Source organism: Acomys russatus, chromosome 11, assembly GCF_903995435.1.
Source record: "Acomys russatus chromosome 11, mAcoRus1.1, whole genome shotgun sequence".
Taxonomy (NCBI): Eukaryota; Metazoa; Chordata; class Mammalia; order Rodentia; family Muridae; genus Acomys; species Acomys russatus.
The window spans coordinates 55,057,529-55,070,031 of NC_067147.1; the positions used below are offsets into that span (position 1 = coordinate 55,057,529).

At 51.3% G+C, this 12,503-nt stretch overlaps 1 protein-coding gene across 4 annotated transcripts in view; it reads right to left on the bottom strand.

The window, feature by feature from the left end:
• Nucleotides 1–12,503, bottom strand: part of Agpat3 (1-acylglycerol-3-phosphate O-acyltransferase 3) — a 78,408-nt gene that overhangs the window by 49,786 nt on the left and 16,119 nt on the right. For 2 of the 4 annotated variants that reach the window (XM_051153354.1, XM_051153353.1), the window contains one exon: nt 5,184–5,244. The exons of 1 other annotated variant lie outside the window; for it this stretch is intronic. The gene's annotated coding sequence lies outside the window, so the exon portion shown is untranslated. Of the gene's footprint in view, nt 1–4,184; nt 4,345–5,183; nt 5,245–12,503 lie in introns of all 4 variants that reach the window. One more of the 4 variants, XM_051153355.1, reaches the window with a different exon arrangement.

Here is a 12,503-nt window from a genome sequence, read left to right on the forward strand (position 1 = left end):
AATCATCCACGGCCATTGTGCTAAGGAAGGACAAGAGGGGGAACTGCTAAGATTGCACTTGCCTGCCATCTCAGCACGCAGGAGGCTGAGGCAGGGGGAATCACTGCAGCTCACCTTAAACAGAGATCAGAGGAGGAGAATGTAAGAAGAATTTCAGCACCGGTGGGTGACAGGGCTGTCTCAGGAAGTCTCAGACGTTCTTAAGGCCACAAGAGGCCTCGGTGCGGAGTGCCGCGCTCTCTGTGCACACAACCTGTCTCTTCCGGGTTCACACAGTCCCCAAGCCTCTCCTGGGGTCTACACAGCAGCTGGCATTCCTCATAGGAAGACAGTGAAGGGCAAAAATGCAGTGTGGCCTCACATGCTAGCTTCTGCCTTTCTGCGGCCACTCGCCCGGCCTCATGGCCTGTGCTAGAGGCCACATATTTCTCCATGTCCCTTGTTCTCGCACACTCACCTCCTGATACCGGTCCACACTGAGTGATCAGGGGAAAGGAAAGGTCCACACCAGTGAGGATGACCAGGACACACTGATGGGAGGATGTCACCTCCTATGGCTTTACCCAGAGCCCCACTCCATACAAAGCTGGCTCAGCCTAGCGAGGTGTGCTGGCGCTGTGAGGCCCGGTTCAGGTGGAAGCTCATCATAATCCATGATTGGGCAGAGCCCAGCAGATGGCAGCCATGAGACAAGACCCAGGACACTCAATCAGAGCGACCAGCACAGCAGTTGGAGGCCAAAGAGGGCTGCAGGAGGAGGTGCTGCTGGGCACCATACTCACAAGCTGTAGTGCCAGAGGGTACACATGTGTGTACCCATTTACCTGTGTTCTACGCACAGGAGCACAGTGCAGATAACAGAGTCCTCAGAGGGAAGGGGTCCGAGGGCCAGATCATGCTCCTCCTGCAGCCACTTGTCACCCGAGAAACTTACAAACAGCAGCAGCTGGAGGGACAGATGCAGGGAGCCAGCCAGCTCCACACAACAGGGAAGGCAAAGTCCACTTCCACGGAGACAGCCTGCTGGGGCAGCCTGCAGGGTTGTACCGGCCAAGCCTAACAAGTTATCTGGGCAGGTGGCCTCTGGCCCTAGCTGGCCCTCCTGGGGAAATGAGCATGTCAGCTACACGCTGCTCTCTAAACCACAGGCACCACGGCTCAACAGCCCACTCCAGTTAACTACCTAAAGCCATCAGAGGCACAGGTGTGGGTGAGAGTGCACCCAAATAAACAGTACACCCTGGAACAGTGGTGAAACAAGAAGGCCTTTTTGGGTTTGGTTTTGGGGTGGGGGGGTTGAGGGACAGAATTTCTTTATGTCCCTGGCTGTCCTGGAACTCACTCTGTAGACCAGGCTGACCTCGAACTCAAGAGATACACCTACCTCTGCCTCCCAAGTGCTGGGATTAAAGGTGTGTGCTGCTGCCGCTGCTGCCACCGCTGCCGCCACCACCACCCAGCAAGAAGAGCTTTTTTTTTTTTTTTTTTTTTTAAAAAGGAGGCAGATTTATGCAAGCTGAAAGTTAAAAAGCTTCAATGGCTGCTACACAGAACTACATTTAGGTAACTGTTTGGATGGCTTTTAGTTTGCTTGTTTGAAACAAGGTACAGCCTAGCCTGAGCCCTGGCTGTTCTCAAACTTGACCTGTAACAGAGCTTCATCTCCTGGCTGTCCTGCCTCCATCGCCTGATTGCTGTGACCACAGGCACAGTCAGCGTGCCTGGTTTAGTCAGTGGTGAGTTCAGGCCCAGGGTCTTACACATGCTTTGTAAGCATTCTGCAAACACAGCCTGTCTGTGTGGGCTTAGATTTTTATGAGTTCTGAAGATTAATTACAAAGCCCTCTGGGTTTGTGGATCTTCCCAGAAGACCGAAATTCTAGATGGAGTAAGGAACATAGCTTTATTTATTATATTTGGTTCTGGTTCAATTTTTACAGGCATATGCTAGTTCTATAATTAAAATTGTAAGTGTTGAGAACAAAGTTAACTCGCTTACACATCAGGCTCCTACCCTTTGTGTCTGCATGCCGACAGTCTACCCACCCACCCAGCGCAGATAAGACTCATCTCTTCTTTCAAGAAAAGTGCTTCCCTTTGCAGGCTGTCTGCCATTACTAGACACCCTGGCAGGTTGATGTCTGTGCCCTTTGCTCTCCCCTCACACAACCCCTGTGGGAGGGGGGGATATGTATTAGTCTTCACCTCCCCTCCTTTGCTTCTGGAGGGAACCCTGTGCCCCCAGCACCCACTCAGCAGCTGCTCACTTCCTACAACCTCAGACCTTTGTCTGAGACCTTTTTTTTTTTTTTTTTTTAAACCAAGGCAACATACCTGGGCTGCAGCATTTAAATGACCTGAGTGAGCCTTGTCCCCCAACTGCCCCACTGGAAAGCCCCACTCCTCTGAAGATTCCTGCCCCTTCCCAACCCAGCTGGAAATAACCTGAGCATGGCAGTTAGGCCTTGCTGGGAAGTAGTGCCACCTGGTATAGACTCAGATGGGCTCCGCTCAGGACAGGCCACACTTCGTGGAATCCTCTGTGTCCCTAAGGGATCACATACGCACCACCTCCAATCCCCCACCCCCTCCCAACTGCTGATCCAGCTGGCATCAAATCCTTTTTGGCCAATTACTTTGTGCTGTTAGGTAAGTTCTCCCACACACCCTGGAGAGTCTCACTGAACTCTGTAGTACTTCCTCCCACCCCGAGGCTCTCTGAACATTGGGTCTTCCAGCACCCCACACGGGGCTGTGTCCCTAGAACAGGCACCTTTTCAGATGCTTGCTAGTTACTTGAACAGTTATTATTTTTTAATATTTATTTGTTTATTTATTTTGGGGTGTTGGATGTCATATCCTGCATGTGGAGATCAAAGGACAACCATGTGGTTTCCTGTGGTCACACGGTTGTCAGGCTTATCAGAAAGGAGTGCTTTGATTCACTGAACCATCTCACTGGCCCTTGAACAGCTTTCAAAAGATGCCCGTTGGGGGCTGGAGAGATTGCTCAGTGGTTTAGAGCACTGGCCACTCTTCCAGAGGACACGTAGGGCCTAGGTTCAATTCCCAGCACCCACATGGCAGCTCACAACTGTCTGTAACTGCAGTTCTGGGGGCTCTGGCACCCTCACACAGACATGTGTGCAATAAAACACCAATGTACATAAATGAAAATAAGTTGTATTTTTAAAAAAAAGAGATACTAGTTGTTGTAGGAAGCAAATTTGTTGCTATAAATTTCAAAATTAGTGATGGATAGTGGGGGCAGACAGGACCAAGGCCATCTGTGAGCTCTTCCTGTCCTGCCTCTTACTGAGAGTCAAGTGTCAATGCACCAAGGACAGTGAGCTGACCCCCAGATGCTACACTATAGATCCAACTGGGCGTCACTCCTAGCTTTCCTGGGTCCAGCACTGTTGCCAACCTGAGGCATTTCTCCTAACTCATTTCCCAGCCCTCAGATGTGACAACACCAGACTCCTTGTCCCCATGGTGAGGTGCACCCAGTGCCAGTGCCCCTCGCAGCTGAGTTTCTACAGAGCTCTGCCACGCAGACTCAGAAGAGTCACAGCTCCTGCACTGGCCCATGTGGGAAGCCCGCAGCCATGCACAGCCATAGTGGTGCTTGATTTTAGAATACCTATGTCTTTGGTGAGGAGTACTGCATAATACATACAATGTAGCTCTGCATAAGCAGTGTTTCACTTTGCAGAAACAGCGAGGGGGGGGAGGTATGTGTGTACATGCACGCGTGCATGCTGGAGAAGGTCTGCCCAGAGTGCCAGTCAGTCAGAGCTGCTGTGGTCACCATTCAATTTGGGGGCAAAGGAGAGGCTAAGTATTATTTTCAGGGAATCACAACTATAAACAGAAAAGGCACGAGACTAGAACCAGCTACAAGAATCCTAATTACATTCTGGAGGGAGAGGGAGAGAGGGAGGCCTTAAGTGAGGGTCTCACTCTGCAGCCCACACAGGCCAGGAACACATGACACCCTGCCATAGCCTCCCAAGTCCTGGGATAATGGGCACATATTATCACAAAGGCCCAGCTCCTTCTTAGTCAAAACGTGTTTGTTGCTGTCATAAATAAAACAGTGGGTTCAGCATTCTCTTGGCTACAATTTTGGCCCAGAAAGTTAAACTACCTGCCCACTGCCTGCCAAGAACCAGGACACTGACCTAACCATGAGCCTGTAGTCCAAACCCAGGGATCCACTGTGCAGACAGTGCCCACTCTGTAGATAGTCTTCTGGGTCATGGAGGAAAGGCAGGAAGCCACCCGATCCACAGCTGACCACCAAAGATGAGCCTGTGGCTCAAGCTCCTTCATTAAAAGGCCCTGGTGACGACATGAAGCTCCAAAGGAAGAGGGCACAGGAGCAGGGAGAAATGTCTCACCCTGGTCGCATAGAGAGCTGGGCTCTGTTCTCAGGCCTGGTGACCCAGAACCCACTGCCCGACTGACCCAGCTAATGAGTCCAGTTTTCTACCAATGCCAGCCTGTGTGGCCTCTGGAAGGAGAGGCACCTGCCCTGTTTCTGTCAGGAAGCAACTCTGACCCCAGTGCCACATGCTCTCAGGTCCTGCCTAGGTGGCTATCAGCTGGTCTCAGGGAGACCAGTGTGCTTCTGGGGCCACTCTGCTGAGGGGACACTATGAGAGAGCTGTGTCCAGGCAGCTGGCTCAGCCCAGTGTCCTAGCTTAGCAGCCCTTCCTCGGCTCTAGACAATACCCAACCCCACCACCACCACAGAGAGCATTAAACCAACTTTTTTTTATTTATTTTTTTATTTATTGCATATGAGTGCTTTATCTGCAGAAGAGGGTGTCAGATAACATTCTAGATGGCTGTGAGCCACCATGTGGTTGCTGGGAATTGAACTCAGGACCTCTGGAAGAGCAGGCGGCGCTTTTAACCACTGAGCCATCTCTCCAGCCCACAGAGAGCATTAAAATACAAACCCTTTAAGAAAATCAGAGGGCCTATCAAGGTCTGGCCATGCCCAGGGCTCAGGTGGTCCTAGCAGTCCTATCTAAGCTGAGCAGGGACTCCGGGGTCGAAGACCAGGGACCTTCCACTAACTGGAGCTGCCCCTGTCACAGAGGGGCCCACACCCCGGCTGTGCACAGAATACACAGAGAGATATGCTTGAAGCCCACTGTGCTCTTTTCACTTACCAAGGCACAGAGTAGCAGGGCCAGGTGATGGCTGTCCTCAAGGGAGTCCGACCTGCAGGGCCTGGAAGAGGAAGATGTGGTCATGAATGTGGCATGCAGGGCTTAGGAGAAGCAGGAAAACTGAGATCGAGGCAGGAACCTCCCGAGGGACTCAAGCAATTACAGGGTCATCCCCCTGGAGTGCACAGCAGGAGGCTAGCCAATGACTCACCAATGAACAAACCCAGACAGGCACCAGCTACCCGCCAGGACACTGCAGGAGACCTGCGGGCCCCTAAGCAGCAGAGGTGGGCTGCATCTGCCCTGAACAGCAGGACAGCCTCTCTCTGCCCCAAAGGCTGTCCTACCTGGAGCCACTGCCCACCCCCTGTGCATGATGACCCTTCCCACTCTCTCCATAGCTTGGGTTGCTCTGGCTCCTGTCAGGCCTGCCCCACCACATTCCTGCCTTTGAGGATCGGCAGTCCAAAAATCTTCATTTTAAACCATGGCAAAATCCACCCAACACAAGACTGACCATCTTGACCGTGTTTAGGGCATGCTAAGCACACGTGCATGGCTGGGCAGCCATGTCCACCCACAGAGCATTCCCATCTTCCTAAAGGGATACTAGCATCCCAGCCCTAGGCACCCATGCTGCCTTTTGTCTCTGCAAACTGGAAACTTTAGCAACTTCCTCGAAGTGGAATATATAGTTATCTGTCTTTTTGTGACAGTATCTTTCACCTACAGTGCATTGTCACTCATTGCAGCCACGTTCACTTTTGTTGGGTGGGTGCTGCGGAGTGAGTGTCTGTCCCCACCCACCATGACAGTGCAGTCAGCAGTGCTTTGGACAGTGACTGGGTCTTGAGTATTAGTATATCCTCATGAGAAGAGAACAGGCCTCAAACTCACAATCCTCCTGCCTCAGCCTCCCTGGGGCTGGGATCGGAGGTGTGTGCCACCCTGCTATTCTAAGCGGTGTCTACATTGTCTTTGGTCCATGTACTCCTGAGGAAAGTCCGGTCTACTAGCACCTCTGCCCCTCTGAAGTGGCAGGAGCCCACCAGTGCGGCCCCATGCTGCTGACCGGCCTCAGCAGCTCATGGTAAGAGGCCTAGTGGATTTCCTTGCTTCTTTAGAGTGGGGTTTGGTGAATTTCCTGGATTTCAAAATTTGCCAAATTTGGACAAATCAAGGCCTTACTTTTCCCTGCCACATGAGACCTTCTTGTAGAAATCAACTTCACATTTTTTTTCCACTCAATCCAGTCCCGTTGATGTTCTCTTCTTTGCCTTGTTTACTTTTACAAAACCTTGTTTACTTTTACAAAGCATCATGTCTTTGAATACACTGATCCCTCTGTACTTCTAACTGACCAAATCAATCCCAGCCAGTGAGTATGTTTTACTCTAAAACGTGTGTGTGTGTGTGTGTGTGTGTGTGTGCGCACGCGTGTGCCACAGAGATGGTTGAGTGGTTAAGAGCACTGGGTGCTCTTCCAGAAGACACCAGTTCAATTCCAAGCATCCACATGGCAGCCGACAGTCATATGTTAAGCCCAGTTCTCAGGGATCCAACACTCTCTTTTAGCCTCTGCAGGCCCTAGACACATGGTGTATGAACATGTATGCAGGCAGAACATTCTCACACACACACACACACACACACACACACACACACACACACACACACTATATTATATATAATACAGTTGAGGGTAGTGTGCCTTTAACACAATCAGCACCGTGGAGACAGAGGATCTCTATGAGTTCCAGACCAGTCCGGTCTACAGAGCGAGTTCCAGGCCAGCCAAGGCTACATGGTGACACTCTGTCTCAAAAACAAACAGAAGAAATTAAAGAACAATGCCATCGGGCTGGAAAGATGGCTCAGAGGTTAAAGAGCACTGTCTGTTCTTCCAAAGGTCCTGAGTTCAATTCCCAGCAACCACATGGTACCCTCTTCTGGCCTGCATGCAGGCCTGGTACATGCAGGCAGAGCACTGTTTACATAATAAGTACATCTTAAAAAAAAAAAAAAAAAAAAGAACAATGCCATTCACCTCCTTTGAACCAAGGTCTCTCACTAGTTTGGAAAGTCACTGGTCAGGCCAGTCTGGCTGCCCATGTGTCCCCCAGAACTTCCATTATAGCAGCTGTGCCTAGTAGTTTTATGTGGGTTCTAGGCTCTCAGATACAAATCCAGGCACACAGCCGGGCGTGGTGGCGCACGCCTTTAATCCCAGTACTCGGGAGGCAGAGGCAGGCGGATCGCTGTGAGTTCGAGGCCAGCCTGGTCTACAAAGTGAGTCCAGGACAGCCAAGGCTACACAGAGAAACCCTGTCTCGAAAAACCAAAAACAAAAAAAAAAAAAAAAAAAAAACAAATCCAGGCACACAAAGTTCAATCCCCAGCTCCAGAAAACAAAATAAAAATAAAATAAGAAGTGCATAAAAGGGAAAAATGGGAAGACTGAATACATGATGCCCTGTGGCCTCAGCCCTTGAGAGGCAGCAGCACAAAACGAAGGTCACGAGTATGGGAGCCATCCAGAGTGACAGAGCAAGAGCTGGTCTCCTGACATAGTGCTAATGACAAAAGTGAGGAAATAATAAACATAAGAAAGGATTAGCAGCCGGGCGTGGTGGCACACGCCTTTAATCCCAGCACTCAGGAGGCAGAGGCAGGCGGATTGCTGTGAGTTCGAGGCCAGCCTGGTCGACAGAGTGAGTCCAGGATGGCCAAGGCTACAGAGAAACCCTGTCTCGAAAAAAAAAAAAAAAAAAAAAAAAAAAAAAAAAAAGAAAGGATTAGCTACACAGCGACATGGTAGGAGAGGGAACTGATCATGGAGAGAGAGACAGGCCCTTGGATAGTTACCAAAAATGAAGCCTGGTCATTTTTGCCTTTATTATAAGTAAGGCTTCAGGCACTGCAGAGGACAGAGTACAAACTACAAACAGGAAAAAAACGAGAGATGGAGGGAGAGCGAGCACCACCACCACACAATCTCTCTGCCGTGTGTATCCACGCACAGAAGATTCAGTGAGTGACTCATCAAGGAGCTTGGCTAAGCTGGGTCTCCATGGCAACACTGGACTGTCTAACAATCAATAAATCAAAGGGAAACAGCCCAATTGGTTAAGTGGTAACATCCGTTTACAAGCATGGTTTGATCACTGGGGAAACTGAGGCAGGAGGACTGGAATAACCTACAAACTGGTGCTGGATGAATAGCAAGCAATGGGCATTCTTAATGTCTCTGCAGTTCACAGAGCTGAATCAGTTCATCATGGCCACCCCAGTCTCAGCTTCCCCCCCTTCACTCCCCCACCCCGTGTGTGTGTGTGTGTGTGTGTGTGTGTGTGTGTGTGTGTGTGTGCGCGCACGCGCGTGTAATTGTGCCATCCACCTGCTTTAACACAGAGTCCCTCACTTGCCTGGAGCTCACTGATTAAGTTAGACGGGCTGGCAGTGAGCCCAGGGACCCTCCTGCCTCTGCTTCCCTCATCCCCGCCAGTGCTGGGGTCACAGGCATGCACCCCCATACTTGTTTTTCTAAGTGGGTGCTGGCGATAAAATCAGGTCATCACGTCTGGAAGGCTGAGTCATCCTGACAGCCCCCTTCTTTTATAGTCTTCTGAAACACAGTCTTAGGTAGCCCAGGCTGGCCTCCAACTTGCTATGTAGCCAAGACTAGCCTTGACCTCATCATCTTCCTGAGTCAACCTTCCAAATCCTGGGATTACAGGTGTGAGCCAACGTACCTGGCTCTCCAGCTTTCTTAACAGAAACTGTAGAGTTGAAGCTACAGTAGCAAACATCTGGGTGTCAGTATCTAGTTTAAATTTAGCATTTTGCCAAATGTCATGTGTGTGCACACACGTGTGCTCTTTCTTTACAGGGCTCCTTTTAGACCTGGTGCTACTTGACGCCCATGTACCCATCTTGGCTCTCCTGGAAGCACGTGCAGGACGAACGCGCCTTCCCCTCATACCATCAAGCAGCCAATCCACATTCAGTCTGCTCCAAATGCCGCAGAAACACTTCTAGGCCTGGCTTTTGAGTGCCCCTAGCGAGGCTCAGTTCTGACAACCGGGCTGTTTTGCCAGGCCCCTTCTGTCTGGAGCTGAGATTGGCAGCTGTACAAGGAAGACAGTAAGAACCTCCAGCTCCCAGATAGCACAGTCTGCTGCAAGTCTTCCAGAGCAGTAAGCAGCAAACAAGGTGGCTGTGCCAGCAAAACTCACTCTCAGCATTTTTAGGGAAAGATAACACACAATCTGTGATGACGGAGGACAAGGAGAGCTGAGAAGAAACACATCACAAATTATCCAGATATCCCCCACTCAAGGACAAATCACAGCTCTCTATCCCTCTGTGACAAGCACAAGCCCTCCCAGCCTAGCATCTGGACCATCCAGAACCACTGGGAAAAAATGGCCGAGCCAGGAAAGGGTCCCCAAGCAGTGATCCAGGTAAGTGGGGCCCCAGCGGGCCAGGAGCTAGTGGCCACAGCTTGCTGCAATTAGAAGGACATGCTCCGCTAAGCAGAAAGTGAGGGTTAGCGTGCTGATAGAGTTGGTCACAGAAGCTTTGTCACTGACAAGCATTACCCAGTCCCTCACCGACAGATCTCTCCAGGGCATGGGAAAAGTGGGGTGAGGGGTATGCACTAGGGGAGCCAGCCAGAGGAACCAAGGGAAAGTACCAGGAGCCAGGGATGGGCACGTGACTTGGCTCCAGCTCTGTGGTTGTATAGAGCTGCCAAGCACAGCTGAGTTGAAAACAGGGGCAGGCCCATGCCTACTGGCATAGATCCTGCCATGGGGTCTAGCTGCTAAAGTTACAAAGGGCACCTGCTTTTCAGCAGGACAGGCGCTAGGACCCCATACCCAGGACTCAGCCACAGGAAGCCTGGTGGAGGATCCCAGGGCTGCAGAAGAAGGCATATGAACCTGCGTCTGGTTGAACCGCTTATGGCGTGCCTCTGAGGGACCAGACCATGTCTGCCCTTGAGAGGTCGGAGTACAGCTCAGAGGTGGGTGTCACAGCTAGGAGGAAACAAGGAGCCTGCCACTGATGTCACAGCCACACAGTCCAGGCTCACTTCCTGCTGTCTCATGTATCTGTGCTATGAAGCTCACATAAAGAAGAGACATCCCAGCTCAGGGCCTCACACAGAAGGGAGATGCGGCACCTTCTCAAGATGCCGGCAGACACCGACAGGGTGACAGATGCCTGGCATGCATTTGGATCTGAGTGCCAGGAACCCAGGCATTACATGAGGACTTTGTTAGTCAGCGACCTTAGGATCCCAAGAGCAGAGTTGGCAGGCAGAACTGGGCAGCTGCTTCCTGTAATCCATCCCGATGTGCACACCACCAACGTTACCTAGGGATCATGTTCAACAGCTGGCTCCCTATTTATCAGGGATGCTCATAGAGGGGACATCTGTTGTCAGAGTGAAGGGGCACACTGCTGCCTCTTGAGTGGGCCTCACCAGACACCAGCTCTTAGAGCTCAGAACCTCATTCCCACATGGGTAGAGATGTCAAATATCTGGCTTACTGCCCAACACCCAGCTGGCAGGAAGATGAATTCTGCCCTGACCATCTTGCCAGGGACAGCAACTACCCTCCCCTCTGCCTTCTCTGGGCAGCTTGAGTTGGATGGAACCTTTCTGTCCCCAGCATGGACGTGCCTGAGCATTCCCACATGAAGGTGGGTGCCATTTTTAAATCCTAGGCGCAGCCTGTCATATCCATCTCCAGACATATGAGGGACAGCATAAAAGAACCTATTAGAATGATGGTCACCAAATGCCTGTTTCCACCACCCAGCTACACACTCTTTTTGGTAGATGTAATTGGTGGGACCCAGCACAACTGACAGAATCACTCCTAATAAACTTGTCTTATGTGAATGCAATTATATGCTTCCCAGTTATGTTCCACGAGGCAACAGCTGTGGCTGTGACCTATCTCCACGCATCCAATGAACTGGGAAATTCTCCTCTCAGCCCATTAGACCCTCCCCTGATGAGAAGGCCTGGATGCTGAGCTTAGCACTGGACCGGTGCCTAAGGCCCTGCCTCACAACCATCCCAGGGGTGCAGGAGCACAGCCCTCCCACACCATCCTGGCTCAGCAAGTGAGGACAGGAGAGGGCCAAGGACAGATGCACAGAGAGTCTCACCTGAGCGCTTGGTCAGATAGCCACAGACTTGCAACCAGCGATAATGCCCCCACAGGCACCAGGGTGCTACTCTCAGACTCGCTGAGCCATGCGTGACACAGCAACAAGGAAAAGGAATGGTGCTCCACTGCTGTGCCCAGAGCAAACACCCAAGGAGGCAAAGGGCAGTGCTACAGTGGCAGAGCTAATGTCCACACGCCAAGTCCCTGCAGTGGGGTGAGTGCCCAGCATGGGTGTCACATGCCCTGCTGCTATGAGGAGAGAAACAGGAGACCACCATTCTCTTCAACTGCCTGTGGAGGAAGCAGAAAGGGATGAGGCAAGAGGAGGAAGGTTCTGGGGCTTCCTGGAAATTATGGCCAGTTTTGGGCATCTCCTACAGACTCATCCCAAGTTGCTGCTTTGTCCCTCCTCAATGTGCCAGTCACTGGCCAAGGTCACTGCTTCCGAAGGTTGCCATGTTAGGTAGCCAAGTGAGGAGTCACACAGCATATAGTACATGCGCATGATGCCCTGTGTGTATGTGCGTGCTATTTTCATGCACATGATGAGCCATGCATTGAGGCTACAGTCAGAAGGGAGGTAGTATCCTGGGGCACACTACCCATGGTCCAGATTCAAGTCTGGGTTCATGCCAACATGGCCCCAAGAGGAGGTCAGAGACGAACACCCTACATAGTTAATCAGTCACCTACCACCCATTCCCACTGCAGAGGTGAGCAAACAGGGCACCCACACACAATGCTACTGAGGTATTTCACAGTGAGTAAGAGATAGCTTAGGTTGCTGGCTTTTGGAACCAGAAAATGAATGAAAATGAAAAGCCACAGGAGTACCCATGCGGTGCTGCTCCTTCATACACCAGTGCGATGAACGGGAGCTGGAGTGGTCTGTGTGGTCTGGGCACAAAGTCTTTACTTGCAGTGTGCTTGTGAAGACCCAGGCACAGGGCCTAACGCAGCCTTCATGGTCTAATATGACTAGCTCAGTGAGAGTGTGAACATCGGTAAGAGAGCTGCAGAGATGTGCACAGCTGTGAAGGTGCAGTTGTGATGGCACAGCTGTGATGGCGCAACTGTGAAGGCACAGCTGTGAAGGCACAGCTGTGAAGGCGCAGCTGTGATGGCGCAGCTGTGA